The 15,129-nt window shown below is 54.0% G+C and overlaps 30 non-coding genes across 30 annotated transcripts; 27 read left to right on the forward strand and 3 right to left on the reverse strand.

Annotated features, from left to right (window-relative positions):
* The first annotated feature begins 140 nt into the window (after positions 1 to 140).
* On the forward strand, positions 141 to 212 carry Trnae-uuc (transfer RNA glutamic acid (anticodon UUC)). Its single transcript has one exon. It is a non-coding gene; the product is annotated as a tRNA-Glu (tRNA).
* A 290-nt stretch (positions 213 to 502) lies between these two features.
* Trnak-uuu (transfer RNA lysine (anticodon UUU)) lies at positions 503 to 581 on the forward strand. Its single transcript has one exon. It is a non-coding gene; the product is annotated as a tRNA-Lys (tRNA).
* A 139-nt stretch (positions 582 to 720) lies between these two features.
* Positions 721 to 802, forward strand: Trnas-aga (transfer RNA serine (anticodon AGA)). Its single transcript has one exon. It is a non-coding gene; the product is annotated as a tRNA-Ser (tRNA).
* Positions 803 to 1,965: 1,163 nt separating this feature from the next.
* Trnam-cau (transfer RNA methionine (anticodon CAU)) lies at positions 1,966 to 2,038 on the forward strand. Its single transcript has one exon. It is a non-coding gene; the product is annotated as a tRNA-Met (tRNA).
* Positions 2,039 to 2,360: 322 nt separating this feature from the next.
* On the forward strand, positions 2,361 to 2,432 carry Trnae-uuc (transfer RNA glutamic acid (anticodon UUC)). The gene has a single exon. It is a non-coding gene; the product is annotated as a tRNA-Glu (tRNA).
* A 290-nt stretch (positions 2,433 to 2,722) lies between these two features.
* On the forward strand, positions 2,723 to 2,801 carry Trnak-uuu (transfer RNA lysine (anticodon UUU)). Its single transcript has one exon. It is a non-coding gene; the product is annotated as a tRNA-Lys (tRNA).
* A 139-nt stretch (positions 2,802 to 2,940) lies between these two features.
* Trnas-aga (transfer RNA serine (anticodon AGA)) lies at positions 2,941 to 3,022 on the forward strand. The gene has a single exon. It is a non-coding gene; the product is annotated as a tRNA-Ser (tRNA).
* Positions 3,023 to 4,185: 1,163 nt separating this feature from the next.
* Trnam-cau (transfer RNA methionine (anticodon CAU)) lies at positions 4,186 to 4,258 on the forward strand. The gene has a single exon. It is a non-coding gene; the product is annotated as a tRNA-Met (tRNA).
* A 322-nt stretch (positions 4,259 to 4,580) lies between these two features.
* On the forward strand, positions 4,581 to 4,652 carry Trnae-uuc (transfer RNA glutamic acid (anticodon UUC)). Its single transcript has one exon. It is a non-coding gene; the product is annotated as a tRNA-Glu (tRNA).
* A 296-nt stretch (positions 4,653 to 4,948) lies between these two features.
* On the forward strand, positions 4,949 to 5,021 carry Trnak-uuu (transfer RNA lysine (anticodon UUU)). Its single transcript has one exon. It is a non-coding gene; the product is annotated as a tRNA-Lys (tRNA).
* A 139-nt stretch (positions 5,022 to 5,160) lies between these two features.
* Positions 5,161 to 5,242, forward strand: Trnas-aga (transfer RNA serine (anticodon AGA)). The gene has a single exon. It is a non-coding gene; the product is annotated as a tRNA-Ser (tRNA).
* Positions 5,243 to 5,518: 276 nt separating this feature from the next.
* On the reverse strand, positions 5,519 to 5,590 carry Trnag-ucc (transfer RNA glycine (anticodon UCC)). Its single transcript has one exon. It is a non-coding gene; the product is annotated as a tRNA-Gly (tRNA).
* An 815-nt stretch (positions 5,591 to 6,405) lies between these two features.
* Trnam-cau (transfer RNA methionine (anticodon CAU)) lies at positions 6,406 to 6,478 on the forward strand. The gene has a single exon. It is a non-coding gene; the product is annotated as a tRNA-Met (tRNA).
* Positions 6,479 to 6,800: 322 nt separating this feature from the next.
* Trnae-uuc (transfer RNA glutamic acid (anticodon UUC)) lies at positions 6,801 to 6,872 on the forward strand. The gene has a single exon. It is a non-coding gene; the product is annotated as a tRNA-Glu (tRNA).
* Positions 6,873 to 7,162: 290 nt separating this feature from the next.
* Trnak-uuu (transfer RNA lysine (anticodon UUU)) lies at positions 7,163 to 7,241 on the forward strand. Its single transcript has one exon. It is a non-coding gene; the product is annotated as a tRNA-Lys (tRNA).
* Positions 7,242 to 7,380: 139 nt separating this feature from the next.
* Positions 7,381 to 7,462, forward strand: Trnas-aga (transfer RNA serine (anticodon AGA)). Its single transcript has one exon. It is a non-coding gene; the product is annotated as a tRNA-Ser (tRNA).
* A 276-nt stretch (positions 7,463 to 7,738) lies between these two features.
* Trnag-ucc (transfer RNA glycine (anticodon UCC)) lies at positions 7,739 to 7,810 on the reverse strand. The gene has a single exon. It is a non-coding gene; the product is annotated as a tRNA-Gly (tRNA).
* An 815-nt stretch (positions 7,811 to 8,625) lies between these two features.
* On the forward strand, positions 8,626 to 8,698 carry Trnam-cau (transfer RNA methionine (anticodon CAU)). The gene has a single exon. It is a non-coding gene; the product is annotated as a tRNA-Met (tRNA).
* A 322-nt stretch (positions 8,699 to 9,020) lies between these two features.
* Trnae-uuc (transfer RNA glutamic acid (anticodon UUC)) lies at positions 9,021 to 9,092 on the forward strand. The gene has a single exon. It is a non-coding gene; the product is annotated as a tRNA-Glu (tRNA).
* Positions 9,093 to 9,382: 290 nt separating this feature from the next.
* Positions 9,383 to 9,461, forward strand: Trnak-uuu (transfer RNA lysine (anticodon UUU)). The gene has a single exon. It is a non-coding gene; the product is annotated as a tRNA-Lys (tRNA).
* Positions 9,462 to 9,600: 139 nt separating this feature from the next.
* Positions 9,601 to 9,682, forward strand: Trnas-aga (transfer RNA serine (anticodon AGA)). Its single transcript has one exon. It is a non-coding gene; the product is annotated as a tRNA-Ser (tRNA).
* A 276-nt stretch (positions 9,683 to 9,958) lies between these two features.
* Positions 9,959 to 10,030, reverse strand: Trnag-ucc (transfer RNA glycine (anticodon UCC)). The gene has a single exon. It is a non-coding gene; the product is annotated as a tRNA-Gly (tRNA).
* Positions 10,031 to 10,844: 814 nt separating this feature from the next.
* Trnam-cau (transfer RNA methionine (anticodon CAU)) lies at positions 10,845 to 10,917 on the forward strand. The gene has a single exon. It is a non-coding gene; the product is annotated as a tRNA-Met (tRNA).
* A 322-nt stretch (positions 10,918 to 11,239) lies between these two features.
* On the forward strand, positions 11,240 to 11,311 carry Trnae-uuc (transfer RNA glutamic acid (anticodon UUC)). The gene has a single exon. It is a non-coding gene; the product is annotated as a tRNA-Glu (tRNA).
* A 296-nt stretch (positions 11,312 to 11,607) lies between these two features.
* On the forward strand, positions 11,608 to 11,680 carry Trnak-uuu (transfer RNA lysine (anticodon UUU)). Its single transcript has one exon. It is a non-coding gene; the product is annotated as a tRNA-Lys (tRNA).
* Positions 11,681 to 11,819: 139 nt separating this feature from the next.
* Trnas-aga (transfer RNA serine (anticodon AGA)) lies at positions 11,820 to 11,901 on the forward strand. Its single transcript has one exon. It is a non-coding gene; the product is annotated as a tRNA-Ser (tRNA).
* A 1,163-nt stretch (positions 11,902 to 13,064) lies between these two features.
* Positions 13,065 to 13,137, forward strand: Trnam-cau (transfer RNA methionine (anticodon CAU)). Its single transcript has one exon. It is a non-coding gene; the product is annotated as a tRNA-Met (tRNA).
* A 322-nt stretch (positions 13,138 to 13,459) lies between these two features.
* On the forward strand, positions 13,460 to 13,531 carry Trnae-uuc (transfer RNA glutamic acid (anticodon UUC)). Its single transcript has one exon. It is a non-coding gene; the product is annotated as a tRNA-Glu (tRNA).
* Positions 13,532 to 13,827: 296 nt separating this feature from the next.
* Trnak-uuu (transfer RNA lysine (anticodon UUU)) lies at positions 13,828 to 13,900 on the forward strand. The gene has a single exon. It is a non-coding gene; the product is annotated as a tRNA-Lys (tRNA).
* A 139-nt stretch (positions 13,901 to 14,039) lies between these two features.
* Positions 14,040 to 14,121, forward strand: Trnas-aga (transfer RNA serine (anticodon AGA)). The gene has a single exon. It is a non-coding gene; the product is annotated as a tRNA-Ser (tRNA).
* Positions 14,122 to 15,129: the final 1,008 nt, after the last annotated feature.

A 15,129-nucleotide genomic window follows, 5' to 3' on the forward strand; every position in this document is an offset into this window, starting at 1 on the left:
GCAATGAATAGACAGTTTCGAGCTGTGCGCCATGCCAGTCTGCACGCGCAAAAATGCTCGCAAACAGAGAACAACACTGAGTCCGGATTCAGCACGAAATGCGAGAGGAGAGGGAGTAAATCTCACGTTTCTCGAGCAAATCCGGTGTGGTCTAGTGGCTAGGATACCTGGCTTTCACCCAGGAGGCCCGGGTTCGATTCCCGGTACCGGAAGGGAAGTTTTTGCGCACACGACCCTCCATCTTTTGGCCTTCCAACCTTCGTTTGTCGCCCTCCTTCCGGAGCTTCAACCGAACGTAATCGGGGGAAGCAGGCACAGGATGCAATTACTGTCAGCACCGGGATAAAGGGAGAAGAGGCACTGGTCCGCTGTTGGGGTGCTACCAGCGTCAGTGGGAAGTCGGTGAAGTCGCCAGTTGCGCCAGAAGCCAGCAATTACCGTAGTACGCCTACACACGCGTTCCAGTTATTCACATTGCTTGCAGTCGCTCCATGCACAACAAGCGTGAACCCGGATAGCTCAGTCGGTAGAGCATTAGGCTTTTAACCTAAGGGTCCAGGGTTCGAATCCCTGTTCGTGCGAAGATTTTAACGCTTCCGTAATGGCTCGTCTCGTAGCGCTGGTAGCCCTGCCGTAATCAGTGCACCGAGTTCGTTTCCTGTCAACATTCTGCGCAGACCGGTTGCATTTTTCACGATTCGAGGGAAGCTTTAGCTACGAGCAGTCGTGGCCGAGTGGTTAAGGCGTCTGACTAGAAATCAGATTCCCTCTGGGAGCGTAGGTTCGAGTCCTACCGACTGCGTCGGTTTTTTTATTTTTTGTTTCAGAAGAGAGAGCAGAAAATTTCGCAGTTTGCCTGTCGTTCTGGTACCTCGCTACACCTCACCTCTCACAGTCGTTTATAGCGCCTGTCCTTTTGATAAGGGCGAATTCCAAGCGTCAGCTTTCGCGTCAGCCGAGCAAAGTCGGGACAAGTCGGGACATACTACAGGATGGCCTGCGTGGAGCGACGACGGAAAGAAAACGTTAATTCAACAGCACGTGGCTCACATACTCATACGCATAGATTTGCGCCCGTTGCGGTGGCCAGGAATCGAACGCGGCTCAACTGCTCGGAAGGCAACTATGCTCACCATTACACCACCACCGCACAGCCGCTGCTCGCAACGCCGCGCTGTGTCGGCTTCCCGCCCGCCGGCAGTGGCCCACGGTGATAGTAGCTGTAGGCGCTTTACGAGGTAGGAGGGTGCATTCGGGCAGCGCCTCCACGCACGCTGCGTCTTTGGGCAAGGCTCGTCGCCGCGGCCGCAACGTTACTCACACAATAGTGACGAGCGGTCGCTTTGAGGCAGTGTAGTGGGGGACTCCGCGTGTGTAGCACTTTTTTCGGTTGTATCCGACGTCGCTGGGTGGCAATCCCACTTTCCCTGCAGACAGCTGCTCGGGAATATGCTCGGGAAGCACGGACGTCATCGGACGTCCGCCCCCAACAAATGCAACTAACAAAATGAGAACAACAACTAAAAAAGTGGTAGGTTGTTCGACTACCACGCGGGCGGCCCGGCTTCGATTCCCGGCCGATGCATCGTTTTGCTGTTCTCGCTATAGTGCTGCCGCGCCGATTGCTCGCTTGAGGTGCGCCAGCCTCAGGAATGTATAGCAGGATTCGCTGTGAGAAGAACCAAACATGCAGCACGCAAGAGACCCTACTTGGACGGCCGCGTGCTGTTACTGAACTCCAGCGTCGGCCTGGCCCTACAGGCCGCTGTGTTCAGGTGCCGCAAGGGCGATGTACTATAACCTCAGGCAGTGCTGCTTTCCGTCGTTAAAAAAGCTGCGGCAGCAGTTTACTCTAGCAAGTCGGGAAAGCACGCGTAGCGACACAACAGATTCCTGAGAAAGCGCAAACTGTCTATCTCTAATATGTGAGACTTACCAAGATTCCTGGGATGATGGTTGCAACGAGCCTCGGTAGCGCAGTAGGTAGCGCGTAAGTCTCATAATCTTAAGGTCGTGAGTTCGATCCTCACCCGGGGCATTTAATTTGCTGTACATCACGGCTGAATTAACGGCGTTGCTATTGCTAGTGAACGAACTTAATTGTCGTTTGTTATCCACAAGGAGTCCACGCCTCAGCGTCACAATGTTTACTTCCCATTATGGCAAGGTACAACTTTGATCATTCTCCTCCCCTGTTATGAGTGAAATATGATGCAAACAGCAATGAATAGACAGTTTCGAGCTGTGCGCCATGCCAGTCTGCACGCGCAAAAATGCTCGCAAACAGAGAACAACACTGAGTCCGGATTCAGCACGAAATGCGAGAGGAGAGGGAGTAAATCTCACGTTTCTCGAGCAAATCCGGTGTGGTCTAGTGGCTAGGATACCTGGCTTTCACCCAGGAGGCCCGGGTTCGATTCCCGGTACCGGAAGGGAAGTTTTTGCGCACACGACCCTCCATCTTTTGGCCTTCCAACCTTCGTTTGTCGCCCTCCTTCCGGAGCTTCAACCGAACGTAATCGGGGGAAGCAGGCACAGGATGCAATTACTGTCAGCACCGGGATAAAGGGAGAAGAGGCACTGGTCCGCTGTTGGGGTGCTACCAGCGTCAGTGGGAAGTCGGTGAAGTCGCCAGTTGCGCCAGAAGCCAGCAATTACCGTAGTACGCCTACACACGCGTTCCAGTTATTCACATTGCTTGCAGTCGCTCCATGCACAACAAGCGTGAACCCGGATAGCTCAGTCGGTAGAGCATTAGGCTTTTAACCTAAGGGTCCAGGGTTCGAATCCCTGTTCGTGCGAAGATTTTAACGCTTCCGTAATGGCTCGTCTCGTAGCGCTGGTAGCCCTGCCGTAATCAGTGCACCGAGTTCGTTTCCTGTCAACATTCTGCGCAGACCGGTTGCATTTTTCACGATTCGAGGGAAGCTTTAGCTACGAGCAGTCGTGGCCGAGTGGTTAAGGCGTCTGACTAGAAATCAGATTCCCTCTGGGAGCGTAGGTTCGAGTCCTACCGACTGCGTCGGTTTTTTTATTTTTTGTTTCAGAAGAGAGAGCAGAAAATTTCGCAGTTTGCCTGTCGTTCTGGTACCTCGCTACACCTCACCTCTCACAGTCGTTTATAGCGCCTGTCCTTTTGATAAGGGCGAATTCCAAGCGTCAGCTTTCGCGTCAGCCGAGCAAAGTCGGGACAAGTCGGGACATACTACAGGATGGCCTGCGTGGAGCGACGACGGAAAGAAAACGTTAATTCAACAGCACGTGGCTCACATACTCATACGCATAGATTTGCGCCCGTTGCGGTGGCCAGGAATCGAACGCGGCTCAACTGCTCGGAAGGCAACTATGCTCACCATTACACCACCACCGCACAGCCGCTGCTCGCAACGCCGCGCTGTGTCGGCTTCCCGCCCGCCGGCAGTGGCCCACGGTGATAGTAGCTGTAGGCGCTTTACGAGGTAGGAGGGTGCATTCGGGCAGCGCCTCCACGCACGCTGCGTCTTTGGGCAAGGCTCGTCGCCGCGGCCGCAACGTTACTCACACAATAGTGACGAGCGGTCGCTTTGAGGCAGTGTAGTGGGGGACTCCGCGTGTGTAGCACTTTTCTCGGTTGTATCCGACGTCGCTGGGTGGCAATCCCACTTTCCCTGCAGACAGCTGCTCGGGAATATGCTCGGGAAGCACGGACGTCATCGGACGTCCGCCCCCAACAAATGCAACTAACAAAATGAGAACAACAACTAAAAAAGTGGTAGGTTGTTCCACTACCACGCGGGCGGCCCGGCTTCGATTCCCGGCCGATGCATCGTTTTGCTGTTCTCGCTATAGTGCTGCCGCGCCGATTGCTCGCTTGAGGTGCGCCAGCCTCAGGAATGTATAGCAGGATTCGCTGTGAGAAGAACCAAACATGCAGCACGCAAGAGACCCTACTTGGACGGCCGCGTGCTGTTACTGAACTCCAGCGTCGGCCTGGCCCTACAGGCCGCTGTGTTCAGGTGCCGCAAGGGCGATGTACTATAACCTCAGGCAGTGCTGCTTTCCGTCGTTAAAAAAGCTGCGGCAGCAGTTTACTCTAGCAAGTCGGGAAAGCACGCGTAGCGACACAACAGATTCCTGAGAAAGCGCAAACTGTCTATCTCTAATATGTGAGACTTACCAAGATTCCTGGGATGATGGTTGCAACGAGCCTCGGTAGCGCAGTAGGTAGCGCGTAAGTCTCATAATCTTAAGGTCGTGAGTTCGATCCTCACCCGGGGCATTTAATTTGCTGTACATCACGGCTGAATTAACGGCGTTGCTATTGCTAGTGAACGAACTTAATTGTCGTTTGTTATCCACAAGGAGTCCACGCCTCAGCGTCACAATGTTTACTTCCCATTATGGCAAGGTACAACTTTGATCATTCTCCTCCCCTGTTATGAGTGAAATATGATGCAAACAGCAATGAATAGACAGTTTCGAGCTGTGCGCCATGCCAGTCTGCACGCGCAAAAATGCTCGCAAACAGAGAACAACACTGAGTCCGGATTCAGCACGAAATGCGAGAGGAGAGGGAGTAAATCTCACGTTTCTCGAGCAAATCCGGTGTGGTCTAGTGGCTAGGATACCTGGCTTTCACCCAGGAGGCCCGGGTTCGATTCCCGGTACCGGAAGGGAAGTTTTTGCGCACACGACCCTCCATCTTTTGGCCTTCCAACCTTCGTTTGTCGCCCTCCTTCCGGAGCTTCAACCGAACGTAATTGGGGGAAGCAGGCACAGGATGCAATTACTGTCAGCACCGGGATAAAGGGAGAAGAGGCACTGGTCCGCTGTTGGGGTGCTACCAGCGTCAGTGGGAAGTCGGTGAAGTCGCCAGTTGCGCCAGAAGCCAGCAATTACCGTAGTACGCCTACACACGCGTTCCAGTTATTCACATTGCTTGCAGTCGCTCCATGCACAACAAGCGTGAGCCCGGATAGCTCAGTCGGTAGAGCATTAGGCTTTTAACCTAAGGGTCCAGGGTTCGAATCCCTGTTCGTGCGAAGATTTTAACGCTTCCGTAATGGCTCGTCTCGTAGCGCTGGTAGCCCTGCCGTAATCAGTGCACCGAGTTCGTTTCCTGTCAACATTCTGCGCAGACCGGTTGCATTTTTCACGATTCGAGGGAAGCTTTAGCTACGAGCAGTCGTGGCCGAGTGGTTAAGGCGTCTGACTAGAAATCAGATTCCCTCTGGGAGCGTAGGTTCGAGTCCTACCGACTGCGTCGGTTTTTTTATTTTTTGTTTCAGAAGAGAGAGCAGAAAATTTCGCAGTTTGCCTGTCGTTCTGGTACCTCGCTACACCTCACCTCTCACAGTCGTTTATAGCGCCTGTCCTTTTGATAAGGGCGAATTCCAAGCGTCAGCTTTCGCGTCAGCCGAGCAAAGTCGGGACAAGTCGGGACATACTACAGGATGGCCTGCGTGGAGCGACGACGGAAAGAAAACGTTAATTCAACAGCACGTGGCTCACATACTCATACGCATAGATTTGCGCCCGTTGCGGTGGCCGGGAATCGAACGCGGCTCAACTGCTCGGAAGGCAACTATGCTCACCATTACACTACCACCGCACAGCCGCTGCTCGCAACGCCGCGCTGTGTCGGCTTCCCGCCCGCCGGCAGTGGCCCACGGTGATAGTAGCTGTAGGCGCTTTACGAGGTAGGAGGGTGCATTCGGGCAGCGCCTCCACGCACGCTGCGTCTTTGGGCAAGGCTCGTCGCCGCGGCCGCAACGTTACTCACACAATAGTGACGAGCGGTCGCTTTGAGGCAGTGTAGTGGGGGACTCCGCGTGTGTAGCACTTTTTTCGGTTGTATCCGACGTCGCTGGGTGGCAATCCCACTTTCCCTGCAGACAGCTGCTCGGGAATATGCTCGGGAAGCACGGACGTCATCGGACGTCCGCCCCCAACAAATGCAACTAACAAAATGAGAACAACAACTAAAAAAGTGGTAGGTTGTTCCACTACCACGCGGGCGGCCCGGCTTCGATTCCCGGCCGATGCATCGTTTTGCTGTTCTCGCTATAGTGCTGCCGCGCCGATTGCTCGCTTGAGGTGCGCCAGCCTCAGGAATGTATAGCAGGATTCGCTGTGAGAAGAACCAAACATGCAGCACGCAAGAGACCCTACTTGGACGGCCGCGTGCTGTTACTGAACTCCAGCGTCGGCCTGGCCCTACAGGCCGCTGTGTTCAGGTGCCGCAAGGGCGATGTACTATAACCTCAGGCAGTGCTGCTTTCCGTCGTTAAAAAAGCTGCGGCAGCAGTTTACTCTAGCAAGTCGGGAAAGCACGCGTAGCGACACAACAGATTCCTGAGAAAGCGCAAACTGTCTATCTCTAATATGTGAGACTTACCAAGATTCCTGGGATGATGGTTGCAACGAGCCTCGGTAGCGCAGTAGGTAGCGCGTAAGTCTCATAATCTTAAGGTCGTGAGTTCGATCCTCACCCGGGGCATTTAATTTGCTGTACATCACGGCTGAATTAACGGCGTTGCTATTGCTAGTGAACGAACTTAATTGTCGTTTGTTATTCACAAGGAGTCCACGCCTCAGCGTCACAATGTTTACTTCCCATTATGGCAAGGTACAACTTTGATCATTCTCCTCCCCTGTTATGAGTGAAATATGATGCAAACAGCAATGAATAGACAGTTTCGAGCTGTGCGCCATGCCAGTCTGCACGCGCAAAAATGCTCGCAAACAGAGAACAACACTGAGTCCGGATTCAGCACGAAATGCGAGAGGAGAGGGAGTAAATCTCACGTTTCTCGAGCAAATCCGGTGTGGTCTAGTGGCTAGGATACCTGGCTTTCACCCAGGAGGCCCGGGTTCGATTCCCGGTACCGGAAGGGAAGTTTTTGCGCACACGACCCTCCATCTTTTGGCCTTCCAACCTTCGTTTGTCGCCCTCCTTCCGGAGCTTCAACCGAACGTAATCGGGGGAAGCAGGCACAGGATGCAATTACTGTCAGCACCGGGATAAAGGGAGAAGAGGCACTGGTCCGCTGTTGGGGTGCTACCAGCGTCAGTGGGAAGTCGGTGAAGTCGCCAGTTGCGCCAGAAGCCAGCAATTACCGTAGTACGCCTACACACGCGTTCCAGTTATTCACATTGCTTGCAGTCGCTCCATGCACAACAAGCGTGAACCCGGATAGCTCAGTCGGTAGAGCATTAGGCTTTTAACCTAAGGGTCCAGGGTTCGAATCCCTGTTCGTGCGAAGATTTTAACGCTTCCGTAATGGCTCGTCTCGTAGCGCTGGTAGCCCTGCCGTAATCAGTGCACCGAGTTCGTTTCCTGTCAACATTCTGCGCAGACCGGTTGCATTTTTCACGATTCGAGGGAAGCTTTAGCTACGAGCAGTCGTGGCCGAGTGGTTAAGGCGTCTGACTAGAAATCAGATTCCCTCTGGGAGCGTAGGTTCGAGTCCTACCGACTGCGTCGGTTTTTTTATTTTTTGTTTCAGAAGAGAGAGCAGAAAATTTCGCAGTTTGCCTGTCGTTCTGGTACCTCGCTACACCTCACCTCTCACAGTCGTTTATAGCGCCTGTCCTTTTGATAAGGGCGAATTCCAAGCGTCAGCTTTCGCGTCAGCCGAGCAAAGTCGGGACAAGTCGGGACATACTACAGGATGGCCTGCGTGGAGCGACGACGGAAAGAAAACGTTAATTCAACAGCACGTGGCTCACATACTCATACGCATAGATTTGCGCCCGTTGCGGTGGCCGGGAATCGAACGCGGCTCAACTGCTCGGAAGGCAACTATGCTCACCATTACACTACCACCGCACAGCCGCTGCTCGCAACGCCGCGCTGTGTCGGCTTCCCGCCCGCCGGCAGTGGCCCACGGTGATAGTAGCTGTAGGCGCTTTACGAGGTAGGAGGGTGCATTCGGGCAGCGCCTCCACGCACGCTGCGTCTTTGGGCAAGGCTCGTCGCCGCGGCCGCAACGTTACTCACACAATAGTGACGAGCGGTCGCTTTGAGGCAGTGTAGTGGGGGACTCCGCGTGTGTAGCACTTTTTTCGGTTGTATCCGACGTCGCTGGGTGGCAATCCCACTTTCCCTGCAGACAGCTGCTCGGGAATATGCTCGGGAAGCACGGACGTCATCGGACGTCCGCCCCCAACAAATGCAACTAACAAAATGAGAACAACAACTAAAAAAGTGGTAGGTTGTTCCACTACCACGCGGGCGGCCCGGCTTCGATTCCCGGCCGATGCATCGTTTTGCTGTTCTCGCTATAGTGCTGCCGCGCCGATTGCTCGCTTGAGGTGCGCCAGCCTCAGGAATGTATAGCAGGATTCGCTGTGAGAAGAACCAAACATGCAGCACGCAAGAGACCCTACTTGGACGGCCGCGTGCTGTTACTGAACTCCAGCGTCGGCCTGGCCCTACAGGCCGCTGTGTTCAGGTGCCGCAAGGGCGATGTACTATAACCTCAGGCAGTGCTGCTTTCCGTCGTTAAAAAAGCTGCGGCAGCAGTTTACTCTAGCAAGTCGGGAAAGCACGCGTAGCGACACAACAGATTCCTGAGAAAGCGCAAACTGTCTATCTCTAATATGTGAGACTTACCAAGATTCCTGGGATGATGGTTGCAACGAGCCTCGGTAGCGCAGTAGGTAGCGCGTAAGTCTCATAATCTTAAGGTCGTGAGTTCGATCCTCACCCGGGGCATTTAATTTGCTGTACATCACGGCTGAATTAACGGCGTTGCTATTGCTAGTGAACGAACTTAATTGTCGTTTGTTATTCACAAGGAGTCCACGCCTCAGCGTCACAATGTTTACTTCCCATTATGGCAAGGTACAACTTTGATCATTCTCCTCCCCTGTTATGAGTGAAATATGATGCAAACAGCAATGAATAGACAGTTTCGAGCTGTGCGCCATGCCAGTCTGCACGCGCAAAAATGCTCGCAAACAGAGAACAACACTGAGTCCGGATTCAGCACGAAATGCGAGAGGAGAGGGAGTAAATCTCACGTTTCTCGAGCAAATCCGGTGTGGTCTAGTGGCTAGGATACCTGGCTTTCACCCAGGAGGCCCGGGTTCGATTCCCGGTACCGGAAGGGAAGTTTTTGCGCACACGACCCTCCATCTTTTGGCCTTCCAACCTTCGTTTGTCGCCCTCCTTCCGGAGCTTCAACCGAACGTAATCGGGGGAAGCAGGCACAGGATGCAATTACTGTCAGCACCGGGATAAAGGGAGAAGAGGCACTGGTCCGCTGTTGGGGTGCTACCAGCGTCAGTGGGAAGTCGGTGAAGTCGCCAGTTGCGCCAGAAGCCAGCAATTACCGTAGTACGCCTACACACGCGTTCCAGTTATTCACATTGCTTGCAGTCGCTCCATGCACAACAAGCGTGAACCCGGATAGCTCAGTCGGTAGAGCATTAGGCTTTTAACCTAAGGGTCCAGGGTTCGAATCCCTGTTCGTGCGAAGATTTTAACGCTTCCGTAATGGCTCGTCTCGTAGCGCTGGTAGCCCTGCCGTAATCAGTGCACCGAGTTCGTTTCCTGTCAACATTCTGCGCAGACCGGTTGCATTTTTCACGATTCGAGGGAAGCTTTAGCTACGAGCAGTCGTGGCCGAGTGGTTAAGGCGTCTGACTAGAAATCAGATTCCCTCTGGGAGCGTAGGTTCGAGTCCTACCGACTGCGTCGGTTTTTTTATTTTTTGTTTCAGAAGAGAGAGCAGAAAATTTCGCAGTTTGCCTGTCGTTCTGGTACCTCGCTACACCTCACCTCTCACAGTCGTTTATAGCGCCTGTCCTTTTGATAAGGGCGAATTCCAAGCGTCAGCTTTCGCGTCAGCCGAGCAAAGTCGGGACAAGTCGGGACATACTACAGGATGGCCTGCGTGGAGCGACGACGGAAAGAAAACGTTAATTCAACAGCACGTGGCTCACATACTCATACGCATAGATTTGCGCCCGTTGCGGTGGCCGGGAATCGAACGCGGCTCAACTGCTCGGAAGGCAACTATGCTCACCATTACACTACCACCGCACAGCCGCTGCTCGCAACGCCGCGCTGTGTCGGCTTCCCGCCCGCCGGCAGTGGCCCACGGTGATAGTAGCTGTAGGCGCTTTACGAGGTAGGAGGTGCATTCGGGCAGCGCCTCCACGCACGCTGCGTCTTTGGGCAAGGCTCGTCGCCGCGGCCGCAACGTTACTCACACAATAGTGACGAGCGGTCGCTTTGAGGCAGTGTAGTGGGGGACTCCGCGTGTGTAGCACTTTTTTCGGTTGTATCCGACGTCGCTGGGTGGCAATCCCACTTTCCCTGCAGACAGCTGCTCGGGAATATGCTCGGGAAGCACGGACGTCATCGGACGTCCGCCCCCAACAAATGCAACTAACAAAATGAGAACAACAACTAAAAAAGTGGTAGGTTGTTCCACTACCACGCGGGCGGCCCGGCTTCGATTCCCGGCCGATGCATCGTTTTGCTGTTCTCGCTATAGTGCTGCCGCGCCGATTGCTCGCTTGAGGTGCGCCAGCCTCAGGAATGTATAGCAGGATTCGCTGTGAGAAGAACCAAACATGCAGCACGCAAGAGACCCTACTTGGACGGCCGCGTGCTGTTACTGAACTCCAGCGTCGGCCTGGCCCTACAGGCCGCTGTGTTCAGGTGCCGCAAGGGCGATGTACTATAACCTCAGGCAGTGCTGCTTTCCGTCGTTAAAAAAGCTGCGGCAGCAGTTTACTCTAGCAAGTCGGGAAAGCACGCGTAGCGACACAACAGATTCCTGAGAAAGCGCAAACTGTCTATCTCTAATATGTGAGACTTACCAAGATTCCTGGGATGATGGTTGCAACGAGCCTCGGTAGCGCAGTAGGTAGCGCGTAAGTCTCATAATCTTAAGGTCGTGAGTTCGATCCTCACCCGGGGCATTTAATTTGCTGTACATCACGGCTGAATTAACGGCGTTGCTATTGCTAGTGAACGAACTTAATTGTCGTTTGTTATCCACAAGGAGTCCACGCCTCAGCGTCACAATGTTTACTTCCCATTATGGCAAGGTACAACTTTGATCATTCTCCTCCCCTGTTATGAGTGAAATATGATGCAAACAGCAATGAATAGACAGTTTCGAGCTGTGCGCCATGCCAGTCTGCACGCGCAAAAATGCTCGCAAACAGAGAACAACACTGAGTCCGGATTCAGCACGAAATGCGAGAGGAGAGGGAGTAAATCTCACGTTTCTCGAGCAAATCCGGTGTGGTCTAGTGGCTAGGATACCTGGCTTTCACCCAGGAGGCCCGGGTTCGATTCCCGGTACCGGAAGGGAAGTTTTTGCGCACACGACCCTCCATCTTTTGGCCTTCCAACCTTCGTTTGTCGCCCTCCTTCCGGAGCTTCAACCGAACGTAATTGGGGGAAGCAGGCACAGGATGCAATTACTGTCAGCACCGGGATAAAGGGAGAAGAGGCACTGGTCCGCTGTTGGGGTGCTACCAGCGTCAGTGGGAAGTCGGTGAAGTCGCCAGTTGCGCCAGAAGCCAGCAATTACCGTAGTACGCCTACACACGCGTTCCAGTTATTCACATTGCTTGCAGTCGCTCCATGCACAACAAGCGTGAGCCCGGATAGCTCAGTCGGTAGAGCATTAGGCTTTTAACCTAAGGGTCCAGGGTTCGAATCCCTGTTCGTGCGAAGATTTTAACGCTTCCGTAATGGCTCGTCTCGTAGCGCTGGTAGCCCTGCCGTAATCAGTGCACCGAGTTCGTTTCCTGTCAACATTCTGCGCAGACCGGTTGCATTTTTCACGATTCGAGGGAAGCTTTAGCTACGAGCAGTCGTGGCCGAGTGGTTAAGGCGTCTGACTAGAAATCAGATTCCCTCTGGGAGCGTAGGTTCGAGTCCTACCGACTGCGTCGGTTTTTTTATTTTTTGTTTCAGAAGAGAGAGCAGAAAATTTCGCAGTTTGCCTGTCGTTCTGGTACCTCGCTACACCTCACCTCTCACAGTCGTTTATAGCGCCTGTCCTTTTGATAAGGGCGAATTCCAAGCGTCAGCTTTCGCGTCAGCCGAGCAAAGTCGGGACAAGTCGGGACATACTACAGGATGGCCTGCGTGGAGCGACGACGGAAAGAAAACGTTAATTCAACAGCACGTGGCTCACATACTCATACGCATAGATTTGCGCCCGTTGCGGTGGCCAGGAATCGAACGCGGCTCAACTGCTCGGAAGGCAACTATGCTCACCATTACACCACCACCGCACAGCCGCTGCTCGCAACGCCGCGCTGTGTCGGCTTCCCGCCCGCCGGCAGTGGCCCACGGTGATAGTAGCTGTAGGCGCTTTACGAGGTAGGAGGGTGCATTCGGGCAGCGCCTCCACGCACGCTGCGTCTTTGGGCAAGGCTCGTCGCCGCGGCCGCAACGTTACTCACACAATAGTGACGAGCGGTCGCTTTGAGGCAGTGTAGTGGGGGACTCCGCGTGTGTAGCACTTTTTTCGGTTGTATCCGACGTCGCTGGGTGGCAATCCCACTTTCCCTGCAGACAGCTGCTCGGGAATATGCTCGGGAAGCACGGACGTCATCGGACGTCCGCCCCCAACAAATGCAACTAACAAAATGAGAACAACAACTAAAAAAGTGGTAGGTTGTTCGACTACCACGCGGGCGGCCCGGCTTCGATTCCCGGCCGATGCATCGTTTTGCTGTTCTCGCTATAGTGCTGCCGCGCCGATTGCTCGCTTGAGGTGCGCCAGCCTCAGGAATGTATAGCAGGATTCGCTGTGAGAAGAACCAAACATGCAGCACGCAAGAGACCCTACTTGGACGGCCGCGTGCTGTTACTGAACTCCAGCGTCGGCCTGGCCCTACAGGCCGCTGTGTTCAGGTGCCGCAAGGGCGATGTACTATAACCTCAGGCAGTGCTGCTTTCCGTCGTTAAAAAAGCTGCGGCAGCAGTTTACTCTAGCAAGTCGGGAAAGCACGCGTAGCGACACAACAGATTCCTGAGAAAGCGCAAACTGTCTATCTCTAATATGTGAGACTTACCAAGATTCCTGGGATGATGGTTGCAACGAGCCTCGGTAGCGCAGTAGGTAGCGCGTAAGTCTCATAATCTTAAGGTCGTGAGTTCGATCCTCACCCGGGGCATTTAATTTGCTGTACATCACGGCTGAATTAACGGCGTTGCTATTGCTAGTGAACGAACTTAATTGTCGTTTGTTATCCACAAGGAGTCCACGCCTCAGCGTCACAATGTTTACTTCCCATTATGGCAAGGTACAACTTTGATCATTCTCCTCCCCTGTTATGAGTGAAATATGATGCAAACAGCAATGAATAGACAGTTTCGAGCTGTGCGCCATGCCAGTCTGCACGCGCAAAAATGCTCGCAAACAGAGAACAACACTGAGTCCGGATTCAGCACGAAATGCGAGAGGAGAGGGAGTAAATCTCACGTTTCTCGAGCAAATCCGGTGTGGTCTAGTGGCTAGGATACCTGGCTTTCACCCAGGAGGCCCGGGTTCGATTCCCGGTACCGGAAGGGAAGTTTTTGCGCACACGACCCTCCATCTTTTGGCCTTCCAACCTTCGTTTGTCGCCCTCCTTCCGGAGCTTCAACCGAACGTAATTGGGGGAAGCAGGCACAGGATGCAATTACTGTCAGCACCGGGATAAAGGGAGAAGAGGCACTGGTCCGCTGTTGGGGTGCTACCAGCGTCAGTGGGAAGTCGGTGAAGTCGCCAGTTGCGCCAGAAGCCAGCAATTACCGTAGTACGCCTACACACGCGTTCCAGTTATTCACATTGCTTGCAGTCGCTCCATGCACAACAAGCGTGAGCCCGGATAGCTCAGTCGGTAGAGCATTAGGCTTTTAACCTAAGGGTCCAGGGTTCGAATCCCTGTTCGTGCGAAGATTTTAACGCTTCCGTAATGGCTCGTCTCGTAGCGCTGGTAGCCCTGCCGTAATCAGTGCACCGAGTTCGTTTCCTGTCAACATTCTGCGCAGACCGGTTGCATTTTTCACGATTCGAGGGAAGCTTTAGCTACGAGCAGTCGTGGCCGAGTGGTTAAGGCGTCTGACTAGAAATCAGATTCCCTCTGGGAGCGTAGGTTCGAGTCCTACCGACTGCGTCGGTTTTTTTATTTTTTGTTTCAGAAGAGAGAGCAGAAAATTTCGCAGTTTGCCTGTCGTTCTGGTACCTCGCTACACCTCACCTCTCACAGTCGTTTATAGCGCCTGTCCTTTTGATAAGGGCGAATTCCAAGCGTCAGCTTTCGCGTCAGCCGAGCAAAGTCGGGACAAGTCGGGACATACTACAGGATGGCCTGCGTGGAGCGACGACGGAAAGAAAACGTTAATTCAACAGCACGTGGCTCACATACTCATACGCATAGATTTGCGCCCGTTGCGGTGGCCAGGAATCGAACGCGGCTCAACTGCTCGGAAGGCAACTATGCTCACCATTACACCACCACCGCACAGCCGCTGCTCGCAACGCCGCGCTGTGTCGGCTTCCCGCCCGCCGGCAGTGGCCCACGGTGATAGTAGCTGTAGGCGCTTTACGAGGTAGGAGGGTGCATTCGGGCAGCGCCTCCACGCACGCTGCGTCTTTGGGCAAGGCTCGTCGCCGCGGCCGCAACGTTACTCACACAATAGTGACGAGCGGTCGCTTTGAGGCAGTGTAGTGGGGGACTCCGCGTGTGTAGCACTTTTTTCGGTTGTATCCGACGTCGCTGGGTGGCAATCCCACTTTCCCTGCAGACAGCTGCTCGGGAATATGCTCGGGAAGCACGGACGTCATCGGACGTCCGCCCCCAACAAATGCAACTAACAAAATGAGAACAACAACTAAAAAAGTGGTAGGTTGTTCGACTACCACGCGGGCGGCCCGGCTTCGATTCCCGGCCGATGCATCGTTTTGCTGTTCTCGCTATAGTGCTGCCGCGCCGATTGCTCGCTTGAGGTGCGCCAGCCTCAGGAATGTATAGCAGGATTCGCTGTGAGAAGAACCAAACATGCAGCACGCAAGAGACCCTACTTGGACGGCCGCGTGCTGTTACTGAACTCCAGCGTCGGCCTGGCCCTACAGGCCGCTGTGTTCAGGTGCCGCAAGGGCGATGTACTATAACCTCAGGCAG

Source organism: Schistocerca cancellata, unplaced genomic scaffold, assembly GCF_023864275.1.
Source record: "Schistocerca cancellata isolate TAMUIC-IGC-003103 unplaced genomic scaffold, iqSchCanc2.1 HiC_scaffold_638, whole genome shotgun sequence".
NCBI lineage: Eukaryota > Metazoa > Arthropoda > Insecta > Orthoptera > Acrididae > Schistocerca > Schistocerca cancellata.